Below are 13244 nucleotides of genomic sequence, written 5' to 3'. Positions count from 1 at the left end.
GAGAAGAGAAATAATAAAGATCAGAGCAGAAATCAATGAAATAGAAACCAAAAGAACAGTAGAACAGATCAACAAAACTAGGAGCTGGTTCTTTGAAAGAATTAACAAGATTGATAAGCCCCTGGCCAGACTTATCAAAAAGAAAAGAGAAATGACCCAAATCAACAAAATCATGAATGAAAGAGGAGAAATCACAACCAACACCAAAGAAATACAAACAATTATAAGAACATATTATGAGCAACTCTATGCCAGCAAATTAGATAACCTGGAAGTAATGGATGCATTCCTAGAGATGTATCAACTACCAAAACTGAACCAGGAAGAAATAGAAAACCTGAACAGACCTATAACCACTAAGGAAATAGAAGCAGTCATCAAAAATCTCCCAAAACACAAAAGCCCAGGGCCAGATGGCTTCCCAGGGGAATTCTACCAAACATTTCAAGAAGAATTAATACCTATCCTTCTGAAACTGTTCCAAAAAATAGAAATGGAAGGAAAACTTCCAAACTCATTTTATGAGGCCAGCATTACCTTGATCCCAAAACCAGACAAAGACCCCATCAAAAAGGAGAATTACAGACCAATATCCCTGATGAACATGGATGCAAAAATTCTCACCAAAATACTAGCCAATAGGATCCAACAGTACATTAAAAGGATTATTCACCACGACCAAGTCGGATTTATCCCTGGGCTGCAAGGTTGGTTCAACATCCGCAAATCAATCAACGTGATACAATACATTAACAAAAGAAAGAACAAGAATCATATGATCCTCTCAATAGATGCAGAAAAAGCATTTGACAAAGTACAGCATCCTTTCTTGATCAAAACTCTTCAGAGTATAGGGATAGAGGGTACATACCTCAATATCATAAAAGCCATCTATGAAAAACCTACAGCGAATATCATTCTCAATGGGGAAAAACTGAGAGCTTTCCCCCTAAGGTCAGGAACGCGGCAGGGATGTCCACTATCACCACTGCTATTCAACATAGTATTGGAAGTCCTAGCCACAGCAATCAGACAACAAAAAAGAAATCAAAGGCATCCAAATTGGCAAAGAAGAAGTCAAACTCTCACTCTTTGCAGATGATATGATACTTTATGTGGAAAATCCCAAAGACTCCACCCCAAAACTGCTAGAACTCATACAGGAATTCAGTAAAGTGGCAGGATATAAAATCAATGCACAGAAGTCAGTGGCATTCCTATACACCAACAACAAGTCAGAAGAAAGAGAAATTAAGGAGTCGATCCCATTTACAACTGCACCCAAAACCATAAGATACCTAGGAATAAATCTAACCAAAGAGGCAAAGGATCTGTACTCAGAAAACTATAAAATACTCATGAAAGAAATTGAGGAAGACACAAAGAAATGGAAAAACGTTCCATGCTCATGGATTGGAAGAACAAATATTGTGAAGATGTCAATCCTACCTAGAGCAATCTACACATTCAATGCAATCCCCATCAAAATACCATCCACTTTCTTCAAAGAAATGGAACAAATAATCCTAAAATTTGTATGGAACCAGAAAAGACCCCGCGTAGCCAGAGGAATGTTGAAAAAGAAAAGCAAAGCTGGCGGCATCACAATTCCGGACTTCCAGCTCTACTACAAAGCTGTCATCATCAAGACAGTATGGTACTGGCACAAAAACAGACACATAGATCAATGGAACAGAATAGAGAGCCCAGAAATGGACCCTCAACTCTATGGTCAACTAATCTTTGACAAAGCAGGAAAGAATGTCCAATGGAAAAAAGACAGTCTCTTCAACAAATGGTGTTGGGAAAATTGGACAGCCACATGCAGAAGAATGAAACTGGACCATTTCCTTACACCACACACAAAAATAGACTCCAAATGGTTGAAAGACCTCAATGTGAGACAGGAGTCCATCAAAATCCTAAAGGAGAACACAGGGAGCAACCTCTTCGACCTCAGCCGCAGCAACTTCTTCCTAGAAACATCGCCAAAGGCAAGGGAAGCAAGGGCAAAAATGAACTACTGGGACTTCATCAAGATAAAAAGCTTTTGCAAAGCAAAGGAAACAGTCAACAAAACCAAAAGACAACCGACAGAATGGGAGAAGATATTTGCAAATGACATATCAGATAAAGGGCTAGTATCCAAAATCTATAAAGAACTCATCAAACTCAACACCAAAAGAACAAAGAATCCAATCAAGAAATGGGCAGAGGACATGAACAGACATTTTTCCAAAGAAGACATCCAAACGGCCAACAGACACATGAAAAAGTGTTCAATATCGCTCGGCATCAGGGAAATCCAAATCAAAACCTCAATGAGATACCACCTCACGCCAGTCAGAATGGCTAAAATTAACAAGTCAGGAAATGACAGATGTTGGCGGGGATGCGGAGAAAGGGGAACCCTCCTACAGTGTTGGTGGGAATGCAAGCTGGTGCAGCCACTCTGGAAAACAGTATGGAGGTTCCTCAAAAAGTTGAAAATAGAGCTACCATATGATCCAGCAATTGCACTCCTGGGTATTTACCCCAAAGATACAAAAGTAGGGACCCGAAAGGGTACGTGCACCCTGATGTTTATAGCAGCAATGTCCACAATAGCCAAACTGTGGAAAGAGCCAAGATGTCCATCAACAGATGAATGGATAAAGAAGATGTGGTATATATATACAATGGAATATTATGCAGCCATCAAAAGGAATGAGATCTTGCCATTTGCAACGATGTGGATGGAACTGGAGGGTATTATGCTGAGCGAAATAAGTCAAACAGAGAAAGACATGTATCATATGACCTCACTGATATGAGGAATTCTTAATCTAAGGAAACAAACTGAGGGTTGCTGGAGTGGGGGGTGGGGTGGGAGGGATGGGGTGACTGGGTGATGGACACTGGGGAGGGTATGTGTTCTGGTAAGCGCTGTGAATTGTGCAAGACTGTTGAATCTCAGATCTGTACCTCTGAAACAAATAATGCAATATATGTTAAGAAAGAAAAAAAGAAGAAGAATGTAGCAGGAGGGGAAGAATGAAGGGGGGGAAATCGGAGGAGGAGAAGAACCATGAGAGACGATGGACTCTGAAAAACAAACTGAGGGTTCTAGAGGGGAGGGGGGTGGGAGGATGGGTTAGCCTGGTGATGGGTATTGAGGAGGGCACGTTCTGCATGGAGCACTGGGTGTTGTGCACAAACAATGAATCATGGAACACTATATCTAAAACTAATGATGTAATGTATGGGGATTAACATAACAATAAAAAAATTTAAAAACAACAACAACAACAACAAAAAAAGAAAATCCTACAGAAATGAAGAGATATTCTATGCACATTGGTCAGAAGAGCCAATAAGGTAACTATGCCAATTTTACCAAAACTACAGTATCAATACAATCCCATTTCAAGTCCCGATAGGATTTTTTTCTTATTTTTAGAAATCAACTAGCTAATTCTAAAATTCATATGGAAATTCAAAGGACTTAGAATAGCCAAAACAATTTTGAAATAGAAAAACAAAGTTGGAGGACTTAATACTACCTAGTTTCAAGTCTTAATGTAGAGCTTCAGTAATTAAGGGAGTGTAGTGTTGACATAAAGATAAACAAATAGGGGCGCCTGGGTGGCTCAGTTGCTTAAGCATTTGACTTCTGATCTCAGCTCAGGTCTTGATCTCAGGGTTGTGAGTTCAAGCCCTGCATTGGGTTCCATGCTGGGTGTGAAGCCTACTTAAAAAAAAAAAAAAAAGACAGATAAATAAAATGGAAGGTCCATAAACAGACCTCATGTATATAGTCTATTAATTTTTAACAGACACACACAGGAAACTCACTGAAGAAAGGATAATCTTTTCCAAAACATGGCGCTGGAACAAATGAATATTCTTATGCAAAAAATGACTCTCCATCTGTGTCTCATGTCACATCCAAAAATTACTTCAAAATGGATCATGGACTAAATATAAAACCTAAAATTTGTATAAAAATTCCCACAGAAAACATAGGGGAAAACTCTTTGTGACCTTGGGTTAGGCAAAGATTTCTTAAATGTGTATGAAGATCATGATTTATAAAATCCAAATCTGATAAATTAGAATTCATCAAAATTAAGAACTTCTGTTCTTTGAAAGACACTCTCTTAAAAGAATGAAAAGAAAAGCTGATGACTGGAATAAAAATATCTGATGAAGGACTCATATCCAGAATATGTAAATCATTCTTAAAATTCAATAACGAGAAAACAACCTAATTTTTTTGAATGGGCAAAATATTTGGACAAACACTTCATCAAAGAAAATAAATGGATTGCAAAAAAACCCAAAAAACAAAAAACCCACGAGTAAATGCTCAATATCATTAGTCATTAGGGAAATGCAAATTAAAACCACCATGATATACCACATATCCATTAGAATGTGTAAGATTTAAAAGACTGACAATACCAAGTGTCATCGAGGGTATGGAGCACCTGGAATACTTATATACTGGTAAGAATGTAAAATGTTGCAGCCACTTTGGAAACAGTTTGGAAGTTCCTTAAAAAGTTAAACATACAATTATCATGACTTAGCCACTCTACTCCTGGGTATTTACCTAAGACAAATGAAAGCATGTGTTCATAAAAAGGCCTGTACCTAAATGTTCATATTCGCTCTATCGTTTTAATAAAAAACTAGAAACAAGTTAAGTAACTTTCTTCTTTTTTTTTTTTTTGTAAAGATTTTATTTATTTGACAGACACAGCGAGAGAGCACGAGCAGGGGGAACAGCAAAGGGAGAGGGAGAAGCAGGCTCCCTGCCAAGCAGGACCCTGGGATCATGACCCCAGCCGAAGGCAGATGCTTAACCATCTGAGCCACCCAGGCGCCCCTAAGTTAAGTAACTTTCAATTGATGAATGGATAAACAATTTGTGGTATATCCTTGTACAAATGAATACGAATGAATGATCTGATAAACACAATAATATGAGTAAATCTCAAAATAATTAGGCTAAGTGAATAAAGTTAGATGACCCCATAAAGTACATTCCATTTATATAAAATTCTAGAAAATGCAAGGATCAGTGTTTGCCTGGGTTCAGAGATGGGTAGGCAGGCAGAAGCAGGAGGAAGGGATTACAAACTGGCATAAGGAACTTTTGTGCATGGTGGGTATTTTTATCTTGATTGTGGTGATGATTTCATAGCTATATATGTAAAATCTTATCAAAATGCACATTTTATGTATGTGTATTTTATTCCACATTAATTATTCCTTAACAAAGCTATTTTAAAAATTGTCAAGTATTTCCCAAAGTGGTTTTAAAGCAGTTTACATTCCTACCAGCAATGTATCAGAGTGGTTTTAATTTGTACTTGTCTGATGACTAATAATAATGTATGGCATGTTTTAACATACATCTTGGCTATCTGTGTAGCTTCTTTTCTGAAGACCCTATTCAAGTCTTTTGCACATGTTTAGATTTTTATTAATGAATCGTAGTTGTTTTCTTAATATATATTCAATACAAGTTCTGTGTCAGAAATGTTTTGTGAATATTTCTTTACAGTCTGAGACTTGTCTAATTCATTTTCTTAACAGTTTTTCGGTTAGAATTTGTCAATTTTGTCAAAGTCTAATTTATCAATTTTTTGGTTATTGCTTTGCATTCTCTCTTTTTTTTTTTTTACGTAAGCCCTACACCCAACATGGGGCTTGAACTCATGACCCTGAGATCAAGAGTCACATGCTCTACTGAGTGAGCCAGCCAGGCACCCCTTGGGTTCTAAATCTTTACCTGTGCCCAAATAATGAAGATTTTCTTCTATTTTTCCCTCTAAAAGCATTTTAGTTTTACCTTGTATATTTAGCTCGATGCTCTATCTCTCCCATTATTTTGTGTATGGTATTGATAGGAATCAAAGTTCACTTTTGTTTTACATTTGGATACTCTGTTGGTTCAGTATTGTTTGTTAAAAAATACTTCCCCATTAAATTTGTATTGCATTTTTACTGAAAATACATCAACTATATGGATGTACATATATTTCTGGACTCTATTCTGTTCCATCCATTTGTTTTGTAATTATGCCCATATCCCACTGTCTCAATTATTTTTGCTTCAGGGTAAATTTTGAAGTGTAACTCCTACAATTTTGTTCTTCTTTTTCAAAGTTGTTTTGGTTCTTTTAGGTCCTTTGTGTTTCCATATACATTTTAGAATCAGCTTCTCAGTTTCTTAAACATAAAAAAAGCCTGTTGTGATCACAGTTAGGATTGTATTGAATCTACAAATAAATCTGGAGGAGAACTGCCATCTTGAAAATATTGAGTCTTCCACTCCATGAATGTGTTCTCTCTCCCCATTTATTTAATCTTCTTTGTTTCAGCAATGTTTAGCAGTTTTCAGTGTAGAAAACTTTCATTTCCCTTAATTTATTATAACTATTATATGCCTTTGATACTCATATAAGAATACAATTGATTTTTTATATTGACCTTGTATCCTGAGCCCTTGCTAATCTTATTTGTTATAGCAGTTTTTTTCATTGTTACCAATTCCTTGGAATTTTTTAAGGAATTGTCATCCCCAAATAGGGACAGTTTTGCTTATTTTCTGTTCCTTATGCATTTCATTTATTCCTCTTGCCTTACCAAATAGGACAGGACCTCCATAACAGGATAGGAACCTCCAGGATTACAGTGAATAGAAGTGATGAGAGTGGATATTTTGCCTTGTTCCCTTGAATTCCTGGTTTCCTGAGCATTTTTACCATTAATGATACTGAATTTTGTAAAATGCTTTTCCTGCATGCACTGATATAATCATTTGGTTTTTCTCCATTATTCAGATAATAAGTTAGATTATAGGGGTTGATTTTAAGATGTCTAACCAATCTTGTGTTTCTGAGATAAAACCCACTTGGTCATGATATATATTATTCTTTTTATATATTGCTGGATTTGATTTGCTTTGTTTGGTTAAGGATTATTTTGCCTATGTTTATATGGGAACTTAATCTATTTTTTGTAATGCCTTTGTTCGTTTTGGTATTTGTGTTATGCCATATCTAAAATAAGTTGGGAGCCTCCTCCTTTATCTTCTGAAAGATTTATGTAACATTGGTATTATTATTTCTTTAGATGTTTGATAGAATTCACCAATGAAACGATCTGAATTTGGTGTTTTCTTTGTGGTGAAGGGTTTTTTCCCCATTTTGCTATACATCATTATTTATTCATTATAGTGAAACATCTATTAATTGCTTTCCAGAACACAGTTTTTTTCTGCTAATAAGTCTCTGATTTTCCTCCAGGAAATTATCCCTCCTTTTTCAGTCTTTTGCTGCAGGTGGGGCTCTTCCTCCATCTCAAGAATGGAGCCAGTGAGCACCTCGCACACCTGTAGTTGAGGTTGGTTCAGGCAATGTTATGTGATCCACCGAGAGTCCATGGGGTACAATGATGATTTTCTCGGAGTGCTGGGTTAGAGAGACTTCATTCCTATTGGATACGAACCTCCAAATGTTAGTAGTTATGGCCTCTGTAGCCAGTTTTTCAATCACATGTAACATGGAGCCAACTCTAAGTTACTGCTTTTTCCATCTTTCTTTCTTCCTTCCTTCCTTCCTTCCTTCCTTCCTTCCTTCCTTCCTTCCTTTCTTTCTTTCTGATGTTGCAAGAATCCTTATTTTATCATTTCTTTACTGTTTAGACATTCTTTCCAGGTAGGTCTGCTGGCAAGATTTTATTTATTTGACACAGAGAGAGAGAGCGAGAGAGGGAACACAAGCAGGGGGAGTGGGAGAGGGAGAAGCAGGCTTCCCGCGGGGCAGGGAGCCCGATGCGGGGCTTGATCCCAGGACCCTGGGACCCTTGATCAGGACTCGAAGGCAGACGCTTAACGACTGAGCCACCCAGGGGCCCCTCACTTACTTTTTTAAATTGAAGTATAGTTGACACATAATGTTACATTACTTTCAGGTATACAACATAGTGATTCAATGTCTAGTCTAAACCTTATGCTGCTCTCACCACAAGTGTAGCTATGATCTGTCACCATGAATTCACTTAGTTTTCATTTGTCTGAGAAAGTCTTGATTTCCCTTTTATTCCTGAACAATATTTTCACCAGATATAGGATTCCGCATTGATGGTTCTTTCTTTCAGCACTTGAAAAATGTGTCACTTCCTTCTTGCTTCTTATTTTCAGATGAGAAATCCAAATCCACTGCCATTCAACTTGTTTTTCCCTATAGGTAAGGTGTCATTTCTCTCACTGCTTTCGAGAATTGTTTCCTTTTAGTTTTCAGAAGTTTGATTATGATCAGTGTTGGCTTGGGTTTTTTATTGTTTGGGGTTCACTCACTTCCTAAATCTGCAAGTTTATGTATTTTGTCAAAATTGGGAGAATTTTCGATCATACTTTTACAAATACTTTTTCAGCCCCACTCTTTTTCCTCTTCTTCTTGAACTCCAATAATGGGAATGTTAGCTTTTTTGACACAGCCCCACAGGTCCTTGAGGCTCTGTGCTCCCCCTTCCTCCCCTGACCCTGAGTTCATTTTCTGTTGTTCAGATTGGTAATTTCTATTATTCTATTTTCACCTTCACTAAATCTTTCTTCTGTTCCCTCCGTTCTACTGTTGAGCCCATCCATTATGTTTTCTATTTTGGTTATTGTATTTTTCAGTTCTATAACTTCCATTTGTTTCTTCTTTATATCTTCTATTTCTTTGCTGAGACTTTCTGTTTTTCATTTGTTTCAAGAATATATATAATTGTTCACTGAAACATTTTTGTGATGGCTGCTTTAAAATTCTTGTCGGGTAACTCCAACATGTCAGTATTGGTGCCTGGTATATTTTCTCTCAAGATGAGGTTTTTCTGGGTCTTGGTGTGATCGATTTTTTATTGTATCTTGGACATTTTAGGTATTATGTGACCTTGGGTCTTACTTAAATCTTCTGTTTTAGCAGGCCTCCTCTGACACTGTCCCCCCTAAGGAAATAGGTACGGTCTCATTTCTGCCAAATGGGTGTGAAAGTCTAGGTTTTCCATTTGATACTCCATTAGGGAGCCTCGTTATTGTTGGGTAGAGGCTGTATTTTGGGATCCCCAGGAGGCTTTCACTGACACCACCTCTGGTTGTTGAAGAGGTCCCTCCTTATTGCCCCCTCCCCCTGTAGTCTCTAATGTCACTGTGTAAGAGGTGAGGTTTCATTATTATTGGATGGTGGTGAAAGCGCCAGTTCACCACCTGGTTTCTTCTTATGCCGCCCCAGCAGGAAAGGGGGGGCACCTCATGACAGCCGATTGAGAATAGAAATCTAGGCTCCTCGCTGGGCTTTGCTGATAGGGTAAGCAGAGGGCTGCACTTTTGTGGTTGTGTGTGTGTGTGTGTGTGTGTGTGAGTGTGCTGTTTGACTCAATAAGGGAGTTACTGTCTAAATGTTTTGTCTTGGTAGGTTGCTCCTTCTTGCTCTTTTGGCTAGAGAACAGGCTTTTTGTGTCTGCTCCCACTGGGGTTTCCACACTGCCAGCTTCTCCAACACCCGATATCAGATACATGAGGCAAAAAGAAAACCTAGGGAACTGCCATGTTGTTTCTTGGGTCCTGAGGTTCCCAAATGGTCTGCCTTCTCTTCACTTTTCAGACACTACTTCTACATAATATCCAGAAATTTTGGTTGCATGCAGTGGAAGTAATACCTTTATTCAATCTTGTTCTGGAACTGGAAGTTGTGTAGAAGTTTTTGATTACATATTCACTCTTTGCTACTCAGATTGTTTCATCTTGTCAGGTTTTTAAAAAAATTTTTTAAAGATTTTATTCATTTGAGAGAGAGAGAGAAAGCACGAGCAGGGGGAGGGTCAGAGGGAGAAGCAGGCTCCCCGCTGAGCAGGGAGCAGGGAGCAGCGAGGACTGATAGCTGGGCTGCGGATCATGACCCCAGCCAAGCGGAAGTAGAAGCTTAACCGACAGAGCCAGTCAGGCGCCCCTCATCTTGTCAGTTTTGATAAGGGATTTATCTGTTTTATCTAAGTTATCAAATTCATTGCCATCATGTTCATAATATTCCCTTTCGATTCTCTTGACATCAGTAGGACCTGTAGTGAGTATCCTCTTCATTACTGACATTAGTAATTTGTGTATTGATCAAGACCTTACTGATCAGCTTTAGAAATTCTTCCAGAGAACTTTTGGTTCTGTTAGTTTTTGTACTGTTTTTCTATATTCTACATCATTATTCTCTGCTCTTTATCTTTACCTTTTTTTCATTCGAGTTTAATTTGCTTTTCTTCTTCTGGCCCCTTAATTTAGACAGATCAACTTTGAAGGCTCTTTTTTAAATGTAAGCATTTAAATCTGTAAATTTCCTGTATGCACTGCATTAGTTGCACAAGACAGATTTTGATATTTTGTATTTTCATTATCATTCAGTTCAAAATATTTTCTAATTTCCTTTGTGATTTTTTTTCACCCATTGATATATTTATGTGCTATTAAAAGACAAATTGTTCCTGAATTTTTCAGTGTTCTTGCAAAGTCTTGACCTCTTGAGCTATAAAATTGATTTTAAGATGTTTACTTTTATCACTCTGCAGTCATTTGTGCCTGAAAGGTAGAACTAATTGTTGCCGCCCAGAAGATAATAAATCTTCTCTTATCTTTTTGGGAGCCAAATGGTTACATTCCAGAGTGGGGGCAAGGCTAATGGAAAGGGTGACTGAATAACCCAGACCTCAGGAGTCCCAGGAGTGATGTTAAACATTATCTTCCTATTAGTCTCCCCTCCAGGGAAATATTGTTACATTCCAACGGGTGAGGACCCAGGATCCTGTCTTCTCTCTTAGGAGCACAGAAATTCTATGGAAGTGGAGAAATTCATATTTCAGGATTCCTGTTTGATGGTACAATGTTCCACCACATATGTAGGTTTACACCATCTGACCTGCATTGTTTGCAAGGTGTTAGGCATGGGGGGACTAGTGTTTCTGCTAGTATCTACATAAATATGTAACCATGCAAGAAGGGTAACAATTTTTTAGATGTTTTATTGCTATTAATTTCTAATTTTATTCTGTCACGGTAATAAGACATTGAAAAATATTTCAATATTTCAAAAAAATCTTTTTTAAAGATTTTATTTATTTGAGAGACAGAGATAGCAACAGAGATAGCGAGAGAGAGCATGAGTGGGGTTGGGGAGGGAGAAGCAGGCTCCCTGCTGAGCAGGGAAGTCCGATGTGGGACTCAATCCCAGGACTCTGGGATCATGACCTGAGCTGAAGGCAGATGCTTAACTGACTGAGCCACCCAGGTGTGCCTAGTCTTTCAAAATTTTTAAAATTTTTTTATGGCTCACCATGTGGTCTTAGTGAACATCCCATGTGTTAATGGAGATAAGTGCATTCTTTTTTTTTTTTTAAGATTTTATTTATTTATTTGACAGAGACAGATAGCGAGAGCAGGAACACAAGCAGGGGGAGTGGGGAGAGGGAGAAGCAGGCCTCCCGCTGAGCAGGGAGCCCGATGCAGGGCTCAATCCCAGGACCCTGGGATCATGACCTGAGCTGAAGGCAGACGCTTAACGACTGAGCCACCCAGGCGCCCCAGAGATAAGTGCATTCTAAGGATAATGGGTGTACTGTTCTGTAAATGTCAGTTAGGTCAAGGTGGGTGATAGGGTCAGTCAACTCTTTATATTCTGACTTTTGGCATAGGCATTTTATCAGTTATAAAGGAAGGGATTTAAAATATTGCAACTATGCCTCTAGGTTTGTCTATTTCACCCTTTAGTTTTTACTTTATTTTGAAGCTTTGTAATTAGGCACATATAAATCCTTAAGTATTATGCCTTCCTGAAGTATTGATCTTTTATCATTATGAAAGTATATTTTATCTGATGACTGTTTGCATGGCATATATATATTTTTTCATCCTTTTACTTTGAAGTTTTTTTCTTTGTGTTTAAAATACATTTCTTAGAGACAGGATATAATCATATAATAGGGTCTTGCTTTTTTTTTTTTTTTTAGAGAGAGAGGGAGAGTGCATGCTTGAGTGTGGGGCAAGGGGCAGAGGGAGAGGGAGAAAGAGAATCTTAAGCAAGCTCCATGCCCAGCATGGAGCTCGATGCCGGACTGGATCTCACAACACTGAGATCATGACCTGAGCTGAAATCAAGAGTCAACGCCCAAGTGACTGAGCCACCCAGATGCCCCTATGGTCTTGCTTTAAAAAAAAAAAAAATCCAATTTGACAATTATTATCTTTGTAGTATTTAGTATATTTACATTTAAGTTATGATTAAGGTCTGCTTTTTGCTATTTGTTTTCTATTAGTCTCATTTGGTTTTTGTGTCTCAGTTCCTCCCTTGATTTCTTTTGGGTTAACATTTCTTATTATTCCATTTTGGCTCCTCTGTTCACTTTTAGGTTATACCGCTCTGCAGTATTTTTTAGTGGTTTCTCCAGGAATTATGAAATACATCTTTATCAGTCTACTTAGAGTTAATATTATACTACTTTCATTACAACTGTATAGTTCCATTTACCAACCAGTTTTTTTGTGCTTTTAATGTTACAAATCTCACAATATAGCATTATAATTTTTGTTTTAAACAAGCACAGCTTTTAGAGAAATTAAGATAATAAAATAGAATTTTACATACTTATCTACACATTTGCCATTACTGGTGATCATTTCCAGTCTATAGATCTGATGCACAAAATTTGTAATATCTCTTATAAGCTCCAGATTGAACATTCCATTATTTGACATCTTTATCTAGATTTTATCCCAAAGTTAAGATATTCAAAACCAAACTCTCTGTTCCACCTCAAAGCATCTATTTTCTCACTAGCCTTCTCCATTGTGGAAACTCACATTTTCTCCTTTCAGAAGCCAGAAAACTCCAAAGCATTGATTCCTCATATTATTTTTCTTACTTGCTGTCCTTTTTGTTCTTCTTTAAAAAGGGTGTTGTTAAAAAGGAAGACTTTCTATTCCATTTTTCTTCCTTCCTTATACCTTAACTTGAGCATGAATAATTTGCCCATGTGAGTGATCTGTATGAGCAGCACAATAAAGACCATATATATTATTGTTTCACATTAACTTTATATCTAGCCACAGTCTTAAATTCCTCTTATACTATGTACAATAAATTATCCCTAACTGAAATCAAGAGCATTATTTGTGGTGTCAGTGCAAATCCTGAAAGCCTTAGGGCACACGAGTCTGATTCTAGCCAGGT

The sequence above is a fragment of the Halichoerus grypus genome, chromosome 4, assembly GCF_964656455.1.
Source record: "Halichoerus grypus chromosome 4, mHalGry1.hap1.1, whole genome shotgun sequence".
Lineage (NCBI taxonomy): Eukaryota > Metazoa > Chordata > Mammalia > Carnivora > Phocidae > Halichoerus > Halichoerus grypus.
Note: the sequence above shows the minus strand (reverse complement) of the source record.